The 12,353-nt window shown below is 35.0% G+C and overlaps 1 pseudogene; it reads left to right on the top strand.

The window, feature by feature from the left end:
• The first annotated feature begins 10,966 nt into the window (after positions 1 to 10,966).
• On the top strand, positions 10,967 to 11,696 carry LOC147407480 (protein SMALL AUXIN UP-REGULATED RNA 12 pseudogene; annotated as a pseudogene).
• The last annotated feature ends 657 nt before the right edge of the window (positions 11,697 to 12,353 follow it).

Genomic DNA, 12,353 nt, shown 5'->3' with positions numbered 1-12,353 from the left:
TTTTTATAAAAATAAAGTGACTCTTCAAATAGTTATCATGACTGTTTGTTAAAACAATCATGATTAGATGGCTTGGATTTCTCTAGATCTGATTTAATAGTCATAGGGTGAAAAGACACCATTTTCTGGATTTTTGAAGAGCGGTAACTCTTCATGAACCAAGAAAAACACACATTGGAGTATGGTCAAACCCCAATGACTAATTGTCAAGTTGTTTGACTTGCAATCAAAGTCCATTAACCAATGGTCCAATAGACATTTTTCATGATCAAACTCCTTTGACCAATTTCCATGATGTTGGTTTAGCCCATCCGGTTCACCAAACAAAATCCTACATCCACTATGATCATCCAACAATCAAGATCAAATCTCAGTGTTTGACTTAGCAAATAGAAAATGCTCCTCAAGCTCAAGTGCAAAGTGTGTCTCTAAAGTGCCCTAAACGCCTTTTTGCGTGACACACGTGTGTGAACGCGGTGGTGAGTTGTCACTTGGCAACGAAGTATGACCTCTAAAACACATAACTAAATTAGTTATTTGAGAGATCTCATACAATCTCAAAGAGAGTATTTTATTTTTCCAATGTGGGAGTATCCATTTTAGGAGATAAAATCCTAAGTTCCACACTTTCTCTAAAATACAAAATATAGAAATACCCTTCAACTTACAAAAAAACCCAATTTATCCCAAATTTTTAAAAAACAAATAAACCTATTATTTTTATTGAATCTAATAAATATTTATTTTATTAAAATAATAATAAATATTAACACTATGCATGTGACATTAATAATTTATAATAGTGTTCAACACATTCTGGACATGTGTGTGTGTGTGGTATTTGAGCAACTCCATCCATTTTAATTAGAATAATGCTGAAGTGACTTCAAGAATCAAGATTGGACCTCACATCGTAGATCTTGACGTGAAAGTGTATGGGAACCATAGATAATTTCATCGAGATACGAGTGAAAAGCATCTATGGTTTATATCCGCTTTCACGTCAACATGTGCGATATGGTGTCCAATCTTGAGGTCACTCCAGAACTACTATTTTAACTAACTTAAGAGTTCCTAAACAAAAGAAAAGTGCAAGGTCCACGGTTGGTTAGGGTGGTTATGTTCAAAATTTCAAACCAATCATTTTCTATTTTAACAAATCCACAACCATTTTCTCTAATCAAAGGTTTCGTTTAAGAAATGGAAGTGTAGTTGAAGGTTGGTTTGGGTTGTTAAAAGTGAGTGGTACAGTAAGACTTATTTCTCATTTAATTTCGTTCTTCTCTTCCTATATTTAGTCCGAGTTAGGTTGCAGATGGAATTAAATTCCAATTTTGCCATCAATCATGGCCACAATTAGTATAAATGTATTTTTCACAAGGGACTTAAATTCTTCTATATGAGGTTTGGTGGGCTCACAGTTTTCTTGAATAGTTGTTGTATTAAAATGGACTTGAACATGTACTTTATATTGACTAGCTAGCCAGTATTGTATTAGGTACCGAAGAATCTTAAATTTATATTTATTTTTTGAATTTTCAATTAAGCTTTTGGCATGTTTAACAGTCCCACTAAACACGATTCCATGTCCCATTTTCAAAGAGATGAATTTATTAGTTGAAAAATTATTAGATACTATAACATCTTTTTTTAATTATTATTATTAATAATTAGATGGTGAATTTGGATTTTGAGCCCAGATCTTGGAATCGACACTCATAGACTTTAACCAACATTGCAAGTTGGCACCTTCTAATGGATATATGCTAAAACTTTATAGGTTAAATCAAAATTGATTATCCCAACTCTGGATCCGATTGACTTATTTCAGTATTATAAGTGGAACTCGACCTAATACCACGTGTCGTATGAAGTCTACGGGTGGCACAAGATAGTTTGATGGCACTTCACAAATGTTCCATTTCTCACTTGTTTGAAACCATTAGTTGATCTAACCTCTAAAATTCGCTTTGTTTGATTCTTTGTAGCCACTAAATTTTTAGGATTTTTATGGTTCAATCACCAACAAATTAGGCTGATTTTTGGTTCTTCTGGCCCCAAGAGGTAGGGAAAATATTCATGGGTAAGCTATTTGGATAAGTTCCTTAAGGGACGTGCACACCCTTCATGGACCTCAGTTGAAAACTTACTATTTTTTAATCAAAAGCCCACAATGAAAAAGCCTGATTCCAATGGTTAGAAATCATCTATCACCCAAATTATTGGTATTAAGGTCTACAAAGGATTGGTATAAACATTGTCCCTTCATGGACCTCAGTTGAAAACTTACTATTTTTTAATCAAAAGCCCACAATGAAAAAGCCTGATTCCAATGGTTAGAAATCATCTATCACCCAAATTATTGGTATTAAGGTCTACAAAGGATTGGTATAAACATTAATAGATGACTCTGGACGTTTGAATTTGAATTGGCTTTTGTGAACTGTTATGTACTTGAACTGATTCCAAGCCATGAAAGAAAATGCTTGAACCCAACATCTGGAAATCATCATCAGTACGATTTTTGATGTGCAGTTCCTTCAAAAGATGAACCATACATTTATGAGTTAATAAGCCTGAAAAGAATGTTACGAGACGAACAAAGATTCGTAATGATGTATGGTCTCATTACTAAATATATAGAGAAGTTTAGATCCAAAATTGATATTTTCGCCAGCCACTAATGGATTTATACACCAAAAAAAACATCGACCGATTGATGATTTTCAACCACTGGATTTGAGTGTTTTTTTATCAAGACCAATTTCTGCTCATAAAACCCATTAAGTCAAAGATTGGGCATCTCTGATTTTTGGACTAGAAGAGCCCGAAAATGTAGAGGATGATTTTGATGTGAGCTCCTCCCATAACAAGCTATATTATCCTAGATTGACACGTCATCAGTCATGAATTTACCATATTCTCGTAGAATACTTTTTGGCCCACGCACTATAGGCGGAACATGTTGGAGGATTTTATACAAATTAACATTCGACTTACTATATTTTATACTTTGATATATTTGATTTCTAATTATAGTTTTGATCATTTTATATATATATGTATGTATGAAACTTCTAGTCCCATGTTTACAAGTTGAAAAATTTTAACCGTCCAATTTTTGTAAATCACTTTTAATGGGGTTAGAAGTTTTGGAATGGAATGATTTTTTGCAAAGATGATCCCCTCACCACAGAGATCATCCTCACAAAAAATCAGCCCATTCCGAACCTTTTTAATCATATAAGACAAAAACATTGTAACTTTATGAGTAATTTTATGTGTCTACCTAATCCGACCCATATATATATATAGCTTTGAATAACATTGGTTTAGTGGACTTAAAATGTGTGAAACAAAGCATTTTGAAAGAGAATATAAATATATATTTTTAACTTTTTCTTGTGGAGCTTGCTTCGAACACGAACTCAAACTGGGCAAGTGAATGGAATTCGATGCAAGCGGCGAAAGGGAAGAGATTCTATATAGCCCTGATTTATCATTTGCATTAATAAGAAGAGGTCGATATTATCTCCTGAAAATGGCTTAAATGCAAGCTTGCTAAAATTCTGGAAGAGGAGGAATGCTATGTGGTCTAAAAAGATGGAATTAATTTCTTTTAAAGAGGATGGGCTTTTTCAGATAACAGGATGGGCTGGAGTAGAGATGGGTAGGCCCATGAGCACGTAAGGCTAATTGACCCAAACTTATTTCAAACCTTGGAGATGGACGGAGGGTCAGCTGAAGTTATTGTACCTAAAATCATAATTCCAAATAATGATCATAGGCTTAAGATTTGCAATAGCTATGAGCATCTGAAATCAGAGTTAGAACATTGGAAGACCAAGTGTTGGTGGAGGAATTAAAGAGTGATGTCGCAGGAATGGCCCACTCTGAAGAGATGAATAAATGGGATATTATTGAATCTGAAGAAATCAAGTTCTAAGAGTGGTGGTAGATTTAGATTGAGGAGGAAAAAGTCTCCAATTGACACTAAATCCAGATTGAGAAGATGAGCTTAATTTCATTATTTTTTTATTTATTTTCGAAGAGTTTTATTACTGTTTGGGACAATCTAGATTACAGGTTAATTTTTGTAATGAAATTCAAAAGTTACATGGTAGGGTAGGGTGCATTCCCCTGAAATGTTTGCAAGTTGCATTTTATCTTCGAGTCGTGATAAAATGACTCTCGAGGTGGCATACTCAATCGACTCACCGACGTGACAAGTTCATAACCGTAGATCTGTACGCCTCGATATACACGATTGCACTTTCCCATAAAAAATGTATCCCAAGGCGGAAAGATCTATGGTTTCCAAACTTGTCCACGTCAGTGAGTTGATTGAGTATGCCACTAAGCAAGTCATTTTATCAGGATTCTTTATCTTCACATATTCCTTTGCCTGCTTTGAAGAAGAAAAAGAACCTTATTTATCGCCCCTATAATAGTATATGTTGCTGGTTTATGGCCCTAACTCAGAGGTTTTTTTTTGGTTTTCTTGTAGCCAAGGGTGTGGGGGACCATCAGGCCCCCCGCGTCACAATTTTTAGGGGCATTTTTGTAATAAAACATATGTATTTTGCCCTAGGATGTCACATATATTTCAAGTTTAGAAACCCTAAAAGTTATATTGTGCTTTTGCCAAATCACGAAAATATCTCTTGTTCTTTCTTTTCTTTGTTTTAATCTTTGTAGTTTATCAATCTTAATCAGTCAAAGGGAGCTTTTACACAATATACGCGTGTCGCTTAAATTGCGCACGGTACATTGTGTGTGTAACTCATGCACATGTATACATCACAAAATATATGAATCTTTGGAGTTGCAGAGTAGGCTAGATCTCACATCAATGTTTCTACCACTACTGCTACTGCTACTACACAAGAATGTAGGTTGGGGGTGCTTTCATAGCACGTTACACAGTACTTTTGACTGTCAGTATGAAAATGGGGGCGGCAATTGGGTTTTCAGTGGGCCTCCCATTTATGTGCTCTCAACATCCTGCCATGGCAATTCAGCTGCGTCGCTCTCATCCTGCTTTGGTTTTAATTCATACTAAATCTGTTATCCAACCCATCTCTAAATCTCAAAGATATCTTTAATTTCATGGAATGGGGTGTGACAGCCATAGCTCATATATAAAGTGTTGTCTAGCCTTTTTAAGTATACCACAGTGAAGTTCGGCCTATTTGTACCCATTGATAGTTATGTGTCACACCATTCAGTTAGTTTTCATCAGTTTTGTTCCTTTCTTATACAATCCACATGGGCTTCTTTAAGTCTTGCTTATGTATTTGCTTATGATATATCACCATCATCAATCCTATCTCAACTTTTAAAGCTCTATTTCACTACCTTTGCAAGTAGAGAGAAATATGAACAATGTCACTCCCCAACTAAATATTAAGGTGCCATGATCTCAGTCAGGTTCAAATAATTCGGCTCACATGCATGCACCACCATATCAAATCGCAAAGCCAATAATACATACATATACATAATAGAACTAAATTCATGCTTCAAAAGGGATTTACACCAAGGAGTGGATTCCGTCCTCACAAAAGCAATTTCTTAATAATCTGTCATAGGGGGCAAATATGATATTTTGGGACGAAAAATGAGTATGTTACGGTTTGGGTAATCCAAAAGGAGAGTTGATAAGGAGAGTTGATTTTGGATAAAAAAAACCTTTAGTTTTCTAAATAATACGGGATGTAATCATTTTAAATATAAGAAATAAATAAAACTCTCGTCTTTCATCGTTGGACATTGGCAAAGGTGATGAATTGCGTAAATCTTTTGTTTCTTGATTGTTCTAATTTATTTTCATCATATACAATATCGCTATATATGTGTAGAGACCAACAAAAGCAATCACTAACTCTAAGAAAGAAATTATATATATGAATTTCTTGCTGTAGCTCTCTTGAAGTTCCTAAAACTCTAATCTTACTGTCGGAACCCTTATTTAGGTATAAGTTTATTGTACTTTGCTCACGTGCAATTTATATCCCTCGTAGTCCATCTTCAACTAAATTTAAGGCATCAAATTGTTATAGTTCAAGGGATGGGTTGACCCTGTTAGAGTATTACATATGAAACATTGTAATAAGGTGTATTATGATACACTAAATTATATTTTAGAATTAGATTAGATAATTATGGATCAAATCATATCTAATAATTATGGATCAGATCATATCTAATAAGATTAATTCTAATCCATAATTATTTGGTCAAATCCTAAATAATGATTTGGTGTATTCTAGTACCTCTAGTATACCTTATTACAATACTCCACATCTAATACTCTAATAGGACTCATATAGTCAAGGGTGGATCTAGTAAGGAGTCTGCGGGGGCAATTGCCCCCACAAAACTTTGAGATAACCATGTATTTTCAACTAACTACATGCCTTATTTGCCACCATCCCCTCACCTCCCTCCAATTTTTGCCCTCCTTCAGTGTTTGAAGATGACATTGCCCTTGACTGGGGTCTTCTCTCATAGACTAATTGGAAAAGATCTAAGTATCATTTTCTTTACGTCCAACAAAAAATCTTTGAATTTCTCTCCATAACTATTCAACTTCAAGTTCTTCAAGTGTACCATTAACTATAATTTTCCCCCACTCAGGGGCGGAGCTAGTAAGGAGTCAGTGGGGGCAATTTCCCCCACAAAACTTTGTGATACTCCTGTATTTTTCACTAATTACATGTCTCATTTGCCCCCACAGAACTTTTGAGATACCTATATATTTTCAACTCATTACATGCCCCACTCCCCCACCTCCCTCCCCATTTTCCCCTATCTCATCACCTCCAGCCATTTTTTGAGAACACCCCCTTCAATTTTTTGAAGATGACATTCCATCTTGGCGGGACTCCTCTCATAGACTAATTGGAAATAACCTAAATATCATTTTCTTCAACTTCTAATAAAATAAAATAAAAAACTTTAAGTAGTTTGTCCCCACTAGAATAAAATCCTGGCTCCACCCCTGCATGTGGCACTCTTGCAAACCCACTGACGTTGAATATTTTTCATAGCCATTGGGTGAACCTTCACACTAAAGTTCAATCTAATTGTGATTATTAGTCATCATAGTTGAACATTAACTTTCATAGCTGTTGGGAGTCTAAACCCGAAAGAATGTGCCATATGGCAAGCAAAGGTGGCCAGGAGAAGGATTGGAGACATACCCAAAAGAGCATAGTATACAAACCCTCGGGTAGAGTGGGTTAGCGGTTTAAAGCAGTTGGGGATGATCTCACAGGGACTTAATTTAGTTTTTGTCTTTACAAGGGGTCATGTAGCAAGAGTAACATGCCTTCTTCTGTTTAAAAAGAAGATATGGTGACCATCAACCAAAGAAAATGCCTTTTCTTGATTGGCTATGGTTATTCCCTTTCAATGGGAATGGTGGTCCATCCTCCAATTTCTTCTGATTTTATCTTTATTCACCAACAAATCTCATTCACAGAACATGCGTTGCTATTTCTAGAGACTCTGACCCATGGCCAATCTAATCCTACCTTCAAGAGTTAACTCGATAACCCAGTTTTCATTCTACAATTTCCAACTCAATCAGCCAAGTCAAATAAATTATAAAGGACACGGTTGATTATGATCAAGAAGTCATCATGTATCCTAATTCCTAACTAGGGTGTTGAGTTTAGTCCCACATCAGACACTCATTGCCTTGACTCTCTCCTTATAAGCTCCCGGGCCTCTTCACTCATTGCTAATTGATTTTGAGTAGAACCTCTAAATTTATTATGGGATAATAATTAAAATTAGTGTAACTTCTTTTGATTCAATCTTAGGCACAGTGATATATATAAGACTGGTGTTTTACGTTTCACCAAAGAGGGCATACTAGCAGCCAAATGTGTGTTCTATAAATGCACTTTATTTGAAGTTTATAAGAAGGTGAATTCAAGAAAATGCATGTAAAATGGGTAAAAGTTTTCAAATGATACCAAAATGAAGAGAATATACTTATGCTAAATATTTCAAAAACATGACAGGTGTGTCGAGATAATTTTGGTATCTTTGTCACCAATTTTGGTAAGATTGCCCTAAAAAATATCAAGACCTACATTAGGTTTGTACTCTCCAGTACAATTATTATTGATCCATGAATTATAAAGGGGCACATGTATGAGGGGCTACAATAGTCTCAGTACAATTATTATTGATCCATATTGAATTATAAAGGAGCAGATGTAAGGAGCTAATTAATCTGGACAACTGTCCAAGCGATTTGAGACCTTCATGACGGTACAAGGTTACACTAAAAAGTGATGACAGCTTTATCTAATTCAATGCTCACTTATATAGTTCCTTGGTCTATATATTATCTTTATTGTGATATTTTTATTACTGTTAAAAGTAAGTTTGAAATCAACAAATTGAAAGTTTTGTTTAACATGGAGTTCAATATAAATGATTTGTGAGTGGCAAAATAGATTTTGGATCTAAAAGTATATAGGAAAACAAATATATATGGGCTGGTTTATCAAATTTTTTATTTTTTATTGCTAAACAAGCAACGATGATAGATAACATTATTAGTACTTCATTCATAGTCCACTTTCGACTTTCTTGAAAAATTATCTCTGTACCAAAGAGAAAATAGATCACATTTAATATAAGTAAATGTGATTGGCATTATAAAGTATGCTATGGTTTGTACTCGACTAAATGAAAGAGCACTGGTAAGGAGGTGATGACATTATTGTTGAAGTACTTATTAAAAGGTACTACCGTGAGTACGTATAGGACTTTATATGAAAGGGATATAAAGTGCATAGATGCCAACTGTGTAGATCACTTGGGAAAAAGATGATCCACTACAGGTTATGTGTCCAAACTCGCTTGCGGTGAAATTACTTAAGAGGTTGATGTAATAAGACATGTACAAGATAGCTTAGCCTATTAGTTAAAAAGCAAGCTTATATGGCACTAGACTCAGGCTGTGAAGGAATATTTAGCCATCCTCTTTTGAGGGTCAATAGGGGACTTGGATTTTTTTTGTATTAGGAGAATTGAGGTGTTTTGAGATCGCTAAAGTGCAATTCATTCAGCGAAAAATCTGGCTCATATATATAATTAAAGAATCAAGCACATAGGTGTATCATTTTATTCATGAGAAAATCAATGGTTGTGGGATTTTTCTCAACATTGATGTTATCTAGCAGACAAGACCATGAAGCACTTCCAATGGTTAAGTTTGAGCTAATCATGTCAGTTTGGATGACAATACACCCACATGGCACAAGTTGAAAAGGTGATTCAAGGAGAAGTTTTGATCCAAATTCAAGGCAACGTGGAGATCGTTGTATGGTGTCTTGAGCTTTGCAGAGGAATCCAAGTGTCCCATTTAGGAGAACTACATACATACGTCAATGATTTCAGTGGGAAAAAAAGAGAGTAGGAATAATGCATTTTCATTGTTTAATCAACGGTATGTTTGTACATAAATTTTTTGAGAATTTGTGATATTTATCAAAATTTTATTGAATAACCACTACAAAACCCTTTTCTTTTCATTAAATTAAAAACAAATGAATTTTCTAGCCTCAAATGTCATTTGAGGCACTCCATCAAACTTGTACTTAAGATAAGATGATCAAAAATGCCAATTTCCGGAAGATGAGTTCTAATTTTCTAGAGATCTCTGCAAATATTGTAGAGATACATTCATTGGTATGGAGTAACCTTCCATCTCAACAGTTCATTTGATGGAGAGCCTCAAACCTGACTAATGTTTTCCTAAAGACAAAAAAAGAATATTTCTTAGGAGTATTTATTGAAGCTACATGGTGGCAAAGAGATTGAGGAAAATGTTACTTATAGAATTAGAGATGCATGACGGAAGTGTATAGGTGTGCTTCTGGAGTCTTATGTAACATATGCATGCCAATCAAATCAAAACAAAAGTTTTAAAAGATATAAGACGAACTATATTTTATAGAGTTGAACGATGGACAATTAAGAAGTATCTTATTAATAAATTGAGCTATCAAATATACGGATTTTTAGATATTTGAATGCACAAGGGTTAAGTGATGCATTTAGATATTTTAGTATAAAAGCATATAATTAAAAAAAAAAATTAAATATTTATCAAAATGATCACAATCTCTTAACTCCTAAGAATGACTCATGAAAAAAACACATGATCCCAACCCTTTAAATGCAAAATCCAATGGTTGGGATTTATCCTTGTGATAAGTATCTCTGGGATTTATATTATTAAAATACTCATAAATCTCAACCATTGGACTTTATGTTTTAAGGGTTGGGATCATGTGTCTCTTTATGAGTCATTCTTAAGAGTCATCGGATACCAACCCCAACAACATAAAATCGTGATTTGGTATTTTGGAACTCGTACTATCCAAGAAATTTGGAAGACTAATGATTTTTGAACTCAACTTGATAGTTAGACTCAAAAACTCATCGACGAGTCATGTGCAAAGAACCATAGGATTTTTTTTGGCTTAGGATATACAATTGCAAATGAAAGATCGGTTATGTATCCCGAGGGACAGAATCTATGATTCTTTGCCCATGCCACGTCCTGAGTTTTGAGCCCCTAGCAGGATAGTTAAAAAAATCGTCACTCAATTTGGAAATCTCCCACTCATTAGTGCGTAAATTCCTCAAGAATCTTAACCCCCAAACTAGAGAGAGAAAAAGAGACATCACATAAAAAAAAAGTAAAAAGAGAAAAAAGAAAAGAAAATGAGTACTTGTCCAACTTCGTGAGAGAGATCCCAAAATAGAAAAAAAAAGTAAAAAAAAGTGAAATTAGAGAGAGTGAGAGGAGAGATTTTTGCCTTTAGGAAGGGCAACAAGTGAGATAAAACCTAATAGAGTAGTCCTCCAGCACGCCTTTACACTCTCATAGTCACATAGACCTCATTAAACCCCATGGTATGTCCTTTACCCCCACAACCCACATGTTTTGTTTCTCTCCCTCTCTCCATAAATACTCCCACTTTATTTTCTTTCCTCACCACCTTCACTTCACCTCTTCTCTCTTTATTTGTTCTCAACCACCATCTTTGTTTCTTGTTTCACACTTCGACAACTTCTCCCCATAAAAAAAAATGGCCTTCAGAAAATCAAACAAACTTTCTCAAGCAGCAGCCCTTAAGCAAATTCTCAAGAGATGCTCAAGCTTCGGCAAGAAACACGAATATGATGGCGAAGAAGGGTATCCCGTCGACGTACCGAAAGGCCACTTCGCTGTATATGTTGGAGAGAAGAGAAGCAGATTCATTGTCCCAATTTCCTTCTTAACTCATCCTGAGTTTCAAAGATTACTTCAAAGAGCCGAAGAGGAGTTCGGCTTTGATCATGACATGGGTCTTACAATTCCTTGTGAAGAAGTCGTGTTTCGTTCTCTAACATCCATGCTTAGTTGAAAGAAAGGGTGATGGTTTGTTTGGACTTAGGAGTGATGATGATCAAGATGAAGCTGCATCTCTGCTTCTCTTGTTTTTTTTTTCCTTTCTTTGTTTGAATTTTCTGTTACAGTAATTGTGATCCAAAACCCATAAAGATTTTGGGTTAGATTTGTATATTTTCGGCGCTTGAGACTTTCCTCACTGTGGTGCTTGTTTGCACCCTGTGAGAACTGATTAAAGGGAACAAAAGGTGATTCCATTGTTCTAATTAAACCTTTCTCTCTCTCTCTCTCTCTCACACACACACACGGGTTGAAAGAGAAATTCTTGAAATATTCTTTATTATTTTTATAACAGTTAGCCAAACAGATTTACAAAATCCGGAATCTGGATCATTATGGAGATTTGGAATTCTTTGGTTTGAGTTGCCCAAAGAAATGAACGGTGGTTACTGAGTAATCTACGTGGTCCCGAGTAATATGGATCAATCTAGACAAGATCATCAGAGCCTCTAGTCTAAATTTTAAAACCAGTGTGCAAGAGATGGACCACCTTAATTGGTCCGGAGTCTGCGCTCGCTCCCGTAAACCTACCCTCTAATCCTATATGATTAATTGGTCCAGAGTGTGCGCTCGCTCCCATGAACCTACCCTCTAATCCTATATGTGGTCTACTATATTTATATTTCCTCTTAGACAACATGAGAATCATATTATGATACGTGAGATACATTATATAGTATCAAGGCATCCATCAGAAGTAAAGTAGTGTTGGAGAATATTATACGTAGCAATATTTACATTATGAAGTTCTAATAAATTAGAATATTTATGTTAGGTTAGATTCCTTATCTTGATTGATGTAATCCCTATAAATATTTTATCATGATTCATGCAATATTCATTTAAGAAATCTCAATAAAAATCACAA

Source organism: Akebia trifoliata, chromosome 3, assembly GCF_017979445.1.
Source record: "Akebia trifoliata isolate Shusen 1 chromosome 3, ASM1797944v1, whole genome shotgun sequence".
Classification (NCBI taxonomy): domain Eukaryota; kingdom Viridiplantae; phylum Streptophyta; class Magnoliopsida; order Ranunculales; family Lardizabalaceae; genus Akebia; species Akebia trifoliata.
Note: the sequence above shows the minus strand (reverse complement) of the source record. Positions and strands in the feature narration are given on the sequence as shown.